This window comes from Dasypus novemcinctus, chromosome 7 (genome assembly GCF_030445035.2).
Source record: "Dasypus novemcinctus isolate mDasNov1 chromosome 7, mDasNov1.1.hap2, whole genome shotgun sequence".
NCBI lineage: Eukaryota > Metazoa > Chordata > Mammalia > Cingulata > Dasypodidae > Dasypus > Dasypus novemcinctus.
The window spans coordinates 121,660,650-121,674,340 of record NC_080679.1 but is presented as its reverse complement, the minus strand read 5'-3'; the positions used below and the strand labels follow the sequence as shown (position 1 = coordinate 121,674,340).

Below are 13,691 nucleotides of genomic sequence, written 5' to 3'. Positions count from 1 at the left end.
ACACTTCCAGTTCCATTTTGTAGGAAAGCACAGAGCTGTGCTAAGGCAAGGCTATAGAAATCAGATACTGTGGTTGAGTTTATGTTGCCAATGTCAGGGTATCAGCATGCTACCCAGGAATTCAGACCCGATGCTGGTTTCTTTGCTATTAAGGCAATATAGTCTTAGGATCCTTCTTATAAAAGTTCAAATAAAATTCCCAAGCCCTCAAGTCTTCCTGGAGATGGCAGATGTACTGTTGGCTTGGAGCATATAGCCTGGAAACTGAAATTAGTCTGCTGTAGCCTTTTGTGTTTCAGCAGCATTTTCCAAAATTTTCCTTTTCCACTCTTCATAATCCTAAGACAGATCTTCATCTTTCTGCAGCTTATGTGGGATCTTTACTACTTTCTCTGTTTCATTTGTGGTGGGTTCAACCACTGACTTCATTTTTTGTGATGGAATAGTTAAATCTCTAGGCTCTCCATCAATCTGCTGTTCAATCTCTAATTATTTACAGAGTCAATCAAAGATGGCCTTTTTTACATTACTTGTCTATCATTTTATTTTTATCCACTTTTAGCTTCAGAACTTTGCATGCTGAAAGAAATGCAGCAGTGGTGAAAAGGGGCCTGGAGAAGTCAAGGTCTATTTTCTGTATCCGTGGAAGACAGGATTCACAGCTTTCCAGTATCTCTGAAGCCATGTTCACTGCTTCTGGACAGCCAAACTGTACAGCTAGGTCTCTTATTCCACTGTTTGAATTCAGGCCAGTAAACACTCAAAAGATTTAAGGTAGCACGGATACATCTTCTTGTTCAAACCAGAAAGGTTAATTAACTCAGCCCTGTCCAAGGGGCATGTCATAAAGGCTGCGGCAAGGTCCCGGCACATGGCTGCGTTGCTGCTTGCTGTGGTATGTGCAGACAGGCCAGCACACCTCACCTGGGACAGTCGTGAGTGCTCCTCTGTTTTCTAGGCAGAAGCAAGTTTTTCAATTTTTCCAAAACCAAAAATAACACTTCATTCTATTTTCCATTACTCAGCATGTTGGACTGGGTGGGTGCTGCCAAAGCAAGGGGCTAAGCCGGTGGTCAGCCCCAACTCCATGGTAGTTATGTATTTTCAAAATTGTTTTTTTCTATTCTATATAATCCCAGAGAATAGTAACTAACATTCATACTAGAAGTAAAATAAAATGTTAATATTGGAATATCAAATAATATGAATTACTTTCATCACTCTTCTTCAACAGTGCATGGGAAGTTTTAGCCAGTATAAAAAAAGAATTAAAAATAAAGAAAATACATCCAAATTTAAAGAAGGAAAGAATCCTGTTTAGTTGCAGGCAAATGATCATTTATGTAGAAAATCTTAAGAAATCTCAAAAAAAAAAAACCTATTAGAAATAATAAGGAAATGTAGCAAGGTTACAGAATGCTAGTCACTATTAAAATATCAATTATGTTTCTATTGCGCTATACTTTACATTCAACAAAATTCACCTTTGAATCTTATCCTAATGGGAAGATGGGGCAGATATACTGATCCTTATTCCTACGAATAAGTATAACTAAAAACTTTGTATATTATATATTAAACAAACATAAGAAGACCCTAAAATTTTGAGGGAGCATGATACCCAAGGAATGTATGATGGTGAGTTCTCTGAATTTTCTTTCTGCCTCATACATCCCAGAGTTGGGGCTGAGTAAGTCAAAACCCAGAAGATGCCAGTAGGTACAGATATACACAAAGAGCAAAAGTCTGTTCTTTCTAGCCATATTATAAGAAAAGGGGCAGTCTAACAGAGTAGAAAACTTTTAGACAAGACCACAAAGAAAAATAAAAACCTGGCCCACCCCAGCCACATCAACAAAGGCCAAATGTGTTCTAGATTTCCACGCCTTCCAGGCTATAATGAGGTGATTCAATGCCTTGGCTGGGGTGGTGAAAGAGAAGGCTGAATGGTCTGGAATTTCATCCCCATGGGAGCGCAGTGAACACCCACCCTGCTGTGTGACAGAGGTAGTTACATGGGGAGCCTGAACTTCCCCACCTCCCTGCAGTAACGAAGGGGGCCTCTCCCCTCCCTGTTGCAGTGGTACATAGGAGGCCAGGTGGCAAATCAGGGCCAGTTATGCCACAGTGTTGGTGGACAGCAAGAGGGCAAACCCTACATCTTTTCAGCAGTCGTGGGGAGTCTCCAGCTATCCCCCTGCCTTGGGCGTTAATAGAGGCCAAGTGCGACACCTGGTCTTCTACCTCCACCTGGCAGCTCTATTGATAAATCTCTGTCATCTGACTACTGGCATCTGTTGAATGTATGATTTCATTCAGTTTGGAGTATTATTATTCCTTTGATTGAAACTTGGATATTTTAAAAAATGTTGTATGACTCTGGGTCGTACTTAAACCTCCTGTTTTAGGTGACTTTCTTTGACATCAAAGAGGGTAACTGGAATATTTTCTCTTTTTCATTTATGAACATTTTGCCCATTCTTTAAGGTGCGATTTTAGTCCAATATCTTCCATCAATCAATATGTATAATTGCTAATCATAGGAATCCTTCCCTAACATCCCACCTCTCATCGCTCCTCCTCATTTCTCAACTTTGTTTCACAGAGAGTTATCTTCACACTAAAATGTTAATATTAGTTAAGATGGCCTCCATTAGGAGTTGACAACCCTCTGTCTTAAATGCATCATCATGTCATTTAATCCTCACAGCCATCCTATAAGGTAGTTACTATAATAACAACTATTACAACAATACTACTAGCTATTATTATCCTCATTTTACAAATGAGAAAGCTGAGTCAAGGAGATGTTAGGTAACTTTCCCATGCTCACATAAAGTGCAAGGATAGCATTCAGATGTGAACTTAGGTTTGTCTCCAAAAGCCCAGCTCCTGCCATTATGTTATGTTAACCATTATGACGTCAATGAGTTTGCACTTAAACTAGAATTGTGTTCCATTTTAGATTTCAATTTTATAAGTCTTACCTCCAGAATTGAAATAAAAGCACCTTAGGAGGAAACAATATGCCTTATGTGACTCATTCAGGCCTGATTTGCTTTTTTTACTGTAGCAATTTACCTCTAAGGTCGGGAGTGCTAATGCCATCAGTTAAAATTCTGGCTTTTGCATGCACTAAATGTGTGTCAGTGGGCTTGCTACATGAGTAGGTACTTTTGCTACCACTGTGGAAATTGGTTAAACTTTCTGTGCCTCAGTTTTCTCTATGATATGGCAATAATGACAGTACCGAACTTTTGGAGTTATTGTGATTATTAAATATACGTATAGTGCTGAGAATAGTGCCTGGTGTACAGCAAGGGCGTAGCTCAACTATTATTAGCATGTATTTCTGTGATTTAATCAACTTTCTTCTCTATTCACTGATTTCCCCTTCCTTTCATGCCCCCTTCCTTTCATAAATAAGCACAAATAGCCTCCACCATTGTTTTTAGCTTACAAAAATGGAAAACACAGACTAAAGTTATTGATACAAGATTAAAATCATTTCTTTCTCTTTTTTTTGAGGTACTGGGGCTGAGGATTGAACCTGCGACCTTGTATGTGAAAAGCCAGTGCTTGGCACTGGGCCACATTAACTTTCCTGAGTTGGTTTTTTCATTTGTTTTGCTTGTTGGTAGCTTTTTTGTTTTTAGGAGGCACTGGGGGCTGAACCTGGGGCCTCCCATGTGGGAAGTGGGCGCTCAATGGCTTGAGCCACATCCACTCCCCATTTCTTCTTCTTCTTTTTTAAAGATTTATTTTTAATTTATTTCTCCCCGTGTTCCCCCACTGTCTGCTCTGTGTCCATTCACCATGTGTTCTTCTGTGTTCCTTGTATTCTCAATAGGCAGCTCCAGGAATTGATCCTGGGAACTTTCAGAGTGTGAGAGAGGCAATTACTCTCTTGCACCACTTCAGCTCCCCTGTTCTACATCTTCTTATTTTCTCTCCTCTGTGTCTCTTGTTGCGTCATCTTGCTGCACCAGCTCTTCATGTTGGCCGTTACTCCTGTGAGGGGCAACTTTCCCATGCAGGGTGACGTCCCCACACAGGGCAGCACTCCTGAGCGGGGCCGCAGTCCTGAGTGGGCCGGCACTCTGTGTGGGCCAGCTCACTGTGTGGGAGGCCCTGGGGATCAAACCCTAGACCTCTTATACGGTAGACGGGAACCCAATTGTTGAGCCACATCCATTTCCACTCATTTCTTTTTAAATGGATGGAAGTCTTCAAGATCACTCTTTCTTACATCCTGTAAATCAAAGCTAAAAAATTTTCCATCTGTATCATGTATAAATCACCTCTGTAGCATTCTCAAATTTGAGGGTTAACAGGTTTTTTTAAAATTCTAAGATAAGCGTATTTATGTCTCTAGTCCTAGTTACCATAATGTCTACATAAATCTATCTAATTAGCATATGCAGGCTATTACCTCTGTTCCAAAGGAAGTTGATTGCAATAAAATTATAAGCCAAGGTCACTGTTTGGTGCTAATGTGCATACTTGCTTATGAGCTCTGGGATTATTGTAGCTATATTTAGGACTCCTTGTGGAAAATCTTCCCAGTCCCATCAGAACAAGCTTTTGACCTTTGAGGGCTAAAATGTGCAGATTGATCAAGAAAGTGGGGACAGAGTGGAGTCAGAGAAGGCTGTGGCTATTGGGCTATTTGGGAATGATAGAATACACTGAGCGCATTGAGATCCTGAGAGCTATCTCGAAATGGGACCCAGCCATGCTGTAACAGCCTCACTTAGGAAAAGCCTAAATAGAGCGTGAAGTGTGGGTGTGGAGCTGAGCCAGCTCACAGGTGGGATGACCGATTAACCCAGTATGGACAGAGAAAAAGAGAGCCAAGACTATATTTGAGGCAGACCCGTGTGATATCAGGGACCAAGGAGTCCAGAGGGCATGACCCCAGGCATGGCATGGCCAAAGGGAATGCATTCCCTGGAAGTCCTGAATTTCAAAAGGACCAGCTTCAGCCAATAAAAGGGTATTTAGTCTTCTGACATTGATTAACATGGAGATTTGGTTTAATATATTTGAAAACCCTGTGAATCTATGATATTCTACAAGTTTCGTTTTGAATTATCCAGATAATCGTCTCAGCTCTTTACTTGCCTTGGCCTTTTCAATAGTTTGACTATTTAATTTATGATTGTATTTTAGAACCAGTCACTTTTTCATTCAATCATGAGCATCTGAATACATGAATTACTGAAAGGTAGGTATTCTAGGATTCTTAACATAAATCTTTAGGGACCTTATACAGACTTTAGGCAGAATTATACTAATTTTTAAGTCCATTCTCCACACTTCAAAATACCTTCACATCTAGGGAGATTTAGTTGAAAAGTGAGAATAAATGGAAAGACAGCATTAAAAGTGTAGAAGTTGAAATTGAACTTTGAATAGATTTTTAATGGCATGGAGATGGCATGAAGCTTTTGGGGGAAATTATCAACAATTTATCACCAGTTTGAAAGTTTCAGCACTTTAATGAGCTAGAGAAATAGTTCAGATGGACTTAATCAATGAATTAAACATTATTCAAAACATTTTTGGTAACATTTGGAGCAATAAATAAGTTCCAAAGATTCATTTAGTATCCAAATGTTCTATCAAATAACACAAGTTCTGTGTTGCATATGGATCTGAATCTGCCAGAAAAAAAATAATTATTTATTTTGGCATCCTAGAAAGTAAAATCATTCTAAGTTATTCTTACTAATAGAAGAACCTAAAATATTTAAAGACCCTATACAGATGTGTTCATAAATAAGGTATTTCCTTACCAGTTTAGTCTCTTAGCAGTGCCTTTGCTGACATGGTCATAGAAAAAAACAACCAACATTCTCTTACTTTCTCTTCCTTATTTTTTCCAAGGATGGTAATTTAACCACAACATTTAAACTCTAGGAGGATTCTTTTTAAATACAATTGTAAGTTTGACTTTTATTAGCAAGTTCAAGGAATTATTCTACAGTATGAGGTACCATTCATTTATCTTTGTTATTCCCATGGCTTTGTATTCATGTGGCATTAACTGGAGTGTTATTTTTTGATAACCAGATGGCATTTAAACACTAAAAGACAGGGTCTTTGAAATTGGATAGGGTATATAGTGTTTAATATTTTTCTCTTTTGCTGGGTGATTATCTTGCACTAATGCAATTTAATCAGTTTGCTGCATTTCTAGAAAATCATAGTGCTATATGCGATTTGAAATGAAGCTAAATTTTTAAACTTCTTACTTTAATTTTAAGTGCTGTGAAAATTAATGAATGAGCTATACCAGCCTCTCTTAACTTCGCACTTGAATGATTTCTCACTCCAAGAACATACGTGACAAACAAAATAAACTGAAATAATACAAATGACACCCAAGAAACAGGGATTTATTTACTGTTTGGTTATGCAGGCAGACTGACAATTCCATTCTTTTTCTGTCAACAATTATCCCAATTTATCTTAAAGAAATGAAGAGAATGATTTTTGGTTGTTGTAATCTTAGTGCCTGAATGTGTTACTATAAGATTCTGTTGTGTTATGTTTACAAAATGATCACATTTATAAATTCTATACTCTTGTGGCATGCATCACATTCAAAGAGATCTGTGAAACCAAAAGTTTTGAAATTTGACAGCTGTGCTCTGTATGAGGTAATGCAAAAGTAGAAATGTGGAGTTTCTCTGGCCTGGATTCAAATCATGGCCCTGCTTTGCCATTTCTCAGCTTGAGAAACATCTTTAATGACTCTGAGTATCACCTTCCTCATTTGTAAAATGAAGACTCTAATCACATGCATTGGATTCTGATGATGAGTAGAATTAATGCTTATTAAGGATCCAGTCCATAGGAGGCATTCAATAAATAATAGTTATAATTATAGTACTTCTCATTATTATCATAATTATATAGTAAACCAAATCTTAGAAAAAGGAGACACATTCTTCCCATGCTATGCTAAAACTCAGTGCAATATATGTACAGATTTGCATGTAACAAACAGACTGCTTCCAGTCACTTTGTTTGCATAGTTTTGTTGCAGATGATCTCTAGTCCCATTGAAGAAACAAACAAATAAGATATTTAACATGCACCCTAGGAAAATACGGTTTTATTTAAAAATTTTGAATACAGGATTGGATATTGGAAGTGAACAGTATTTTTCTTTCACTAATCCAAAGAAAGAGTTTTCTCCCAAGAACAGAGCTAAAAACAATACAGAGAAAAAAACCACAATTTTGGTTGTCTGAGTACAATTTTAATGTGACTAAATATATATTTTTTCCTCTTTTGCTTCTGTAAATGTCTATTTCTGTAAATGTCTATTTCTTAGAAATTAATTTTTTTCAGCTAAATAAGTTCAATAATGTCCATGGCCTCATGAAACACATTCTCTCTCCAATAGTTCTTAGTTCCTAGCCTGCCTAACAGTGTGATTCTAGTAATTATGCGTACAGGTGCAAGGCTCTAAACATAGAAGTCTGATTCTTTGTCAATAAGTGTATGCCCCTTGACAACATAGAAGAAAATATTAACAGAATTTATCAGGAATAATATATATATAGTTTAGATAATGAAGAGTAGCCTTTCCCAACTTGAGCATATATCCATTTTTATAATAAGGTGTACAGTAAGTTTATTTATTTGGGTCATGCAAAATCCCTGTGATTAATTAGGGTTAGAAAAAGTTTGCCTTCCTGAGCTTGAGAACTGAGATGCAAAAAAAAAAAAAGTGGTTTTCTACAAGGCAGACCTTTAGTGAGTGATGTAAATAGCTTCGAGTCCAGGCCTTTGATGATAAATTCTGAGATTGTTCTGTGCTGCACTATGCCTCCTTTTATGTGTGCTTTAATGATAAACATTCTATTGATCTTGGAATTGCTAGTGGATTCATATTAAGAGTAAATTCTGAAAAGTGTCCCAATCTCATTCACAAGAAAGTGGCCTGAATTGTACTTTCCTACACTTTTGAAAATCGTTGCTCTTCATAAACTGGCTATGATGCATGGATTTAAAGCACTTTACCTGACAATTGCTGTATCCAGTAATGGATAGTTAACCTGTGTGCTATTGGCATACTTCTTAGTATATTAAAATATAAAGCCTACACAACACAAAAGCTCTGAAACAAATAGGTATAAAATTGTATGTAAAAGTAATATACAGCTAAATGATTCTATTTCTTGCGGCTTATTTGGATTAGCTTTAACCATATTTTTTTGAATCTAGAAATATACATTCTGGGCAAAGAGAACATTTTAGTTGAATGCTAATAATTTCTTGAGCAGCTTCAATTTTGAAAATTGCACTATTGTGCCACACTCGATACTATGAATAAAAAGGCTATTAAGAAGGGAATTGTTCTCCATGTTCTTGGTCAAGACTTGAATGGAAGTTGAAAAAAATAAATAATGCCTCAAGTGGCATTATAACACCACTCTAGTTTGGGAACAATCAACATCTCTTTTATGAACCGTTTTGGCAAGGCTTTTCAAAAAGCACAATCCTCCTCATTCAGAACGTATTTGCAATATATTATTTTAATCGTAAAGTTCCCTAAAATCTTAATTTTTAAAGTGAGAACTGAGTGCAACATGGTCCCATTCCCAGGTTCACCCTGCAGGGGGCATCTTTAATAACATAGATCATCAATTAATTATACATATACACATTTATATAATTAATATATTACTTTCTAGTATTGTAGTTTTCTCCAAATAATCCCTTAACAGCTAAAGTTTGAAAGCATTTTTAAAATTTAAATAAGGCAAGTTCTTACCCATTGCAATACAGACCCCCTTGAGTCTCTTTATCTTCACCAGGTCTAAGTATTCCAGTCTATGGGGCATATAGAAAGGCTGAATAAGGCAAATCACACAAGGGTATTACCTCACAGAAGGAACAAAGATTAAAATTCCTACTTTTGTATCCCTTTCAATGCAAAAAAGGAGAAAAGCACTCAGCAAAGTGGCACCAGAGGTGATTCAAGAGGATTTTATTCCTAACAACCGCTAAGAATATTTTTTATCAGAAACTCAAAGAAAGAATTACCATAAATACCTATCCAATCAAAGTTAAAACAGTACACTTGATGTGAAAATGCATTTTCCTTTTCCCTGTCTTCATGTCCTTATCTATGTTCCTCCTAAATTTCTTCTATAGAGATTGCCTTACAGTTTTAGACTCAACCAGGATGGTGTCTTGATGGTATTTCCCTCCACTCCTGATCTGTTTCTTCCTTCCTGGGCCTCCCATGTCCAGGTTTCCTAGGCTAGTGAGTCCCTAACACCTTCCATTCCTCCAAACATAAAAGCTGATGCCACCTTGGTTCCTTCTTGCATTTTGGAAAATTGCAGTGAAATTAGACTTTAGCTGATGCTCTCTGAGGATCTCCTCCTATCTGTCTTGGATGCTTCAGAAGGACATGGTTGTGGATCCATGAACCTGGGGGAATGTGGCCAAACCAACTATTGTCAGTTTAACTCTGAAGAACCCAGTGCTATCTGATTATCTTTCCTATATCATTTATGAAGTAAGCATCATTGTGAAAACAAGCATTAGTTCTTCTTAGAGAATGTCAAATCTAATCCCACCTCAAGATAATTGTATTTATCGTATTAAAAGAGTTCTGACATCTGTATGCTGGAGAAGAAAAGTTATCCCTCTGTTATGGTCTAGAGAAACATTTGCTATTTCTCTATTTAGAGAGAAAACACAGCCATCAATTAAATAACAAAAAGAACCAAATGGAACTCTTTGCTCCCTGGGAAAGATGGTCTCTCCTCCTGTTGAATTCTCTTGATTCTGGGTTTTCTTATGCTAGAATAATGTGGAGAAAGTTTTGCTTGGTCCATTTTCTTTATAAAGATTTAAGTAGCAAAAAGACGTTAAAAACGATGTTCAATAATGAATTTGGAAGGAAAAGATGATTTCTCTGGTGTCTAGAGATCAGGAGACATGACTAAGCTGAAATTCTATTATTACGAGAAAAAAAAATAAGACATAAATCAAGATGCAGTGCAAGTAAAGCTAACTTTGTAGTCAAAGAGTAACATCCTGGCTCTACCACTTGTTCAAATGATACATTTATACCTTATTTCAGCCTTTTAATTCTCAATTTCTTCATCAATGAAATGAGTGCAATAGTACTGATGCCTAATGTATGCAGAAGTTTTAACTTGACTGTAAATGTGCGGAAATGGGTAGAGTTGATGGTAACATATTATAGTGGTAGCATCTGGTTTATAAATTGGATTGCAGCTGAAAAGGGTAGCTTGGGGAAGTAAATGTCAGTAGAAAGAAAGCTAAAGAATAATTTAGGGACTGAATAACAGTGAACCCAGAGGTGGATGAGAATTGTGGTTGAGGGTATAGATGCAAGAGTGTCCTTTTGCAAGTCAGAGCAGATGTATATCACTATTGCAGGGTGGGGAGAAGCATGGGAAAACTTCAGTTCACGTGATCTATAGACTGTGGTTAACAGCAATACTGTAATATTCTTGCATCAATTAAAAAATATACTGTGTGGATAATGGAGGTGTATGGAAAAAATGTACCAAATGTACGCTATGGACTGGTTGGTGGTAATAGTCTGATGATATTATCTTATAATCTGTAACAAATGTTCCACCATGGTGTGGTGTGTTGGTGAAGGGGTGCTGTATGGAAATTATACACATGTGCATGATTGTTTTGTAAGTTCACAACTTATGTAATAAAAATATATTTTCAAAAATAGGGCAGATTGGGGGAAAAATACACCAAATATAAGATAGGGACTATAGTTGATAGTAATATTTTGATGATGCTCTTCCATAGTTTGTAACAAATGTTTCACAATAATGTAAGGTATTGGTGGAGGGGTGATATATGTGACTCCTGTATGATGTTATACATGTTTATTCTGTAAGTTCACAATCTTTAGTATATACGTATTGTTTATGCAGGTTCATGTATGAATGATATACTTCAATAAAAAATATATTTTAAAAAATGAAAAAAAAATTTATGTGGAGGGGTTGGCACAGTGTAGACTCTCAATTTGTGGTAGGCTTTCTCCCTATAGTGCAGGAAATATAATGTACGTAAAACTCAGTTACTCATTCCTATGTAAGATTTTTATCTCTGAGGTGTCACATAAATCAGTTGTTCCTCTACTTTATTTCACTCTAACTCACAGGGCATTTTACTAGACCTAATGAAGTAGTGCATCTGAAAATGCTTTGTAAACTAAAAAGTACTTTCAAAAATATCTTAATTGATTAATTTTCTGAAGGCTTTTCATACCTGATGTATATTTAAACTTAATGATGTCTGTGAGCTAAGTATGTCAAATGTTTTCATTCCCATGATATGGAGAGTAGCGACTTCTCAAAGTTCCCAGTGTAAGACAGGAGTCAATTGAAGAATAGAATCTGGAATTTTAACTCTGGTCTTTCAGTTTTTTCCTTCTCTGTTGCTCTTTCTGCTTTTGCCTTTGCAGCTGATGTGCTGGAATTCCTCACTCGTTTACTTTTTCGGTGAGAGAATTCAGATCCCCCTACTCTTGGACCTCTCCCCACAACCCTCAAGGAGTTCAATGCAAGGCCTACCAATTTTGAAGAAAATATAATATTCAAAGAGGAGGGATACAAACTGGATTTGATGGTTTGACTTTCCTTCTGGATGTGGCCTCTACTATGTTCTGGGCAATATGTCTTTGTTGTAGAAATATGTAACCACCCCAGGAGAGCAGTCATGTACTTCCCTACCTGCCCTGGGCTTTAACCTATATGTTTCCTTACAGACTATATGTAAGCCTCACGTAAAGAGCACCTAAAATGCCTGCCCTATTTGATGGATTAAAAAAATACACTTCTGAGCCTCCGAGTTTCATAATCAGGCAACGGGTGGATAATTAACCACCAAATGCAAGGCTTTGGATTCAACATGTCATGAGCATAAACTCTGAAGTATTTTAGTTTGCCAAAAAGGGTGCCAATGCAAAGTACCTGAAATGTGTTGACTTTTATAAAGGGTATTTACTTGGGGTAAAAGCTTACAGTACCAAGGCTGCAAAAAGTCTAACTCAAGGCACCATAAGAGGTATTTTCTCACTAAAGTCAGCTGCCACGTGTTGAAGCAAGATGGTGGGCAATCTCTGCCTGGTCTCTGCCTTCCCCTCCATGTTTCCTCTCTCAGGCTCAGCTGCTCTGCTTTCTTCCTGATTTCAGGGGCAAGCTATTAGGCAAATATGGCTTATCTCTCCCCAGGGCCTCAGCTCCTTGAGATTCTCCTTTCTTTCATATGGCAGGATCAAAAATGGCAGAGCTTCATACTACAGCGAAGTAAGAAATCACCCACAGCTATCTAAAGCACCTGTTTGGAGGCCCCATGAGGCCAGAAGAACATCCTGTAACATCCTTGAAAGTATGGAAGGAGAAGACTGCCCATCTGCGGAGGAGTTTGTGAGCAGAACACTCCATGCCACAGAGGCCAGTGCTTGCAGTACAAGCTGCCTTGGGAGCTATTCTGTGGCTAGCTTTGAAAGCTCCATTTCCCAAAAATGGGTGAGGAAGGGACAGTTGGTCACTGACTTCAGTTACTGATTATTAAATTAGAGTGGCTAAAGAATAATCCTAAGAACAGACAAAGTTTAAAGCTGTTCAATTTGGAAAGAGGCCAATGGCCACCATTTTAACTCCACTACCAGCATAAGGCGAAGCAGAGTTGACTGAAAATCACAGCGAAGTTAGGGATTGGCTTCTTTCTACCCGGATTGTATTGCAGCCCTAGTCTAGGCTCTAGCCCCTGCCAGAAGAAGCTGGGGGAACACAGACAAGCCTCTCTGGGTAATTGCAGGAGATTTTGACCAGCACAAACTGAATAGTCAGACACCTGGGGCTCCAACCCTGAACCCCAATAGGATAGGAGAGGAGCTGTGTTTTCTCTGCCTCTCTGGGCAACTGCAGGCACTTCCAGCCCATATAAACTAGTTTGTTGAGCATCTTGGATTCCATCTCTACTCCTTCATCCCCATGAATAGGAGGGGGCTGGTATTCCTTCTGCCTCTTGGGGAAACTGCAGGTGCTTTCAGCCCACACAGACTGGATAATTGGACACCAGTAGCTCCATTCCAGCCCCTCAATAGGATAATAGGGAAGCTGTGTTTCTTCAGACTCTCTGGGCATTGCAGTTAGTTTTGACCCATGCAGACTGGTTTGTTGAGTGCCTTCGGTTCCATATCCACCTCTGCCTCATCCCCATAGGATCGGAGGAGGATGGTGTTTCCTCAGCCTCTCAGGGTAAATGTAGGCACTTTTGATCTGCACAAACTCAACAGTTGGTTACCTGTGGTTCCACCCCTGATAGGACAAGAGAAAGACTGTGTTTCCCCAGCCTCTCTGGTTAACTGCAGGTGCTTTTGGTCCACCCAGATTGAATAGTCAGACAACTGTAGCTCCATGCCTGCCCATAAGTAGGATAGGAGGGGATGTGGGTACCTCAGCCTTTCCAGGCAATGACAGGAACTTCAACCTGCACAGCCTGGACTGATGGGGTACTGTGGATCCACCCTCACTTCCAAATAGGAAAGGAGGACAGCCTCTCCAGAAAATGCCAGGCACTGAATGTCAAATACCAAAGACAAAAAGAGAATTCTGAGAGAAGCAGGAGAAAAGAAATGCATAACATGTAAGGGA

General features: G+C 38.3%; 1 pseudogene; it reads right to left on the bottom strand.

Annotated features, from left to right (window-relative positions):
- Window positions 1-270: 270 nt before the first annotated feature.
- LOC101414950 (origin recognition complex subunit 6 pseudogene) lies at window positions 271-13,181 on the bottom strand (annotated as a pseudogene).
- Between the last annotated feature and the right edge of the window lie 510 nt (window positions 13,182-13,691).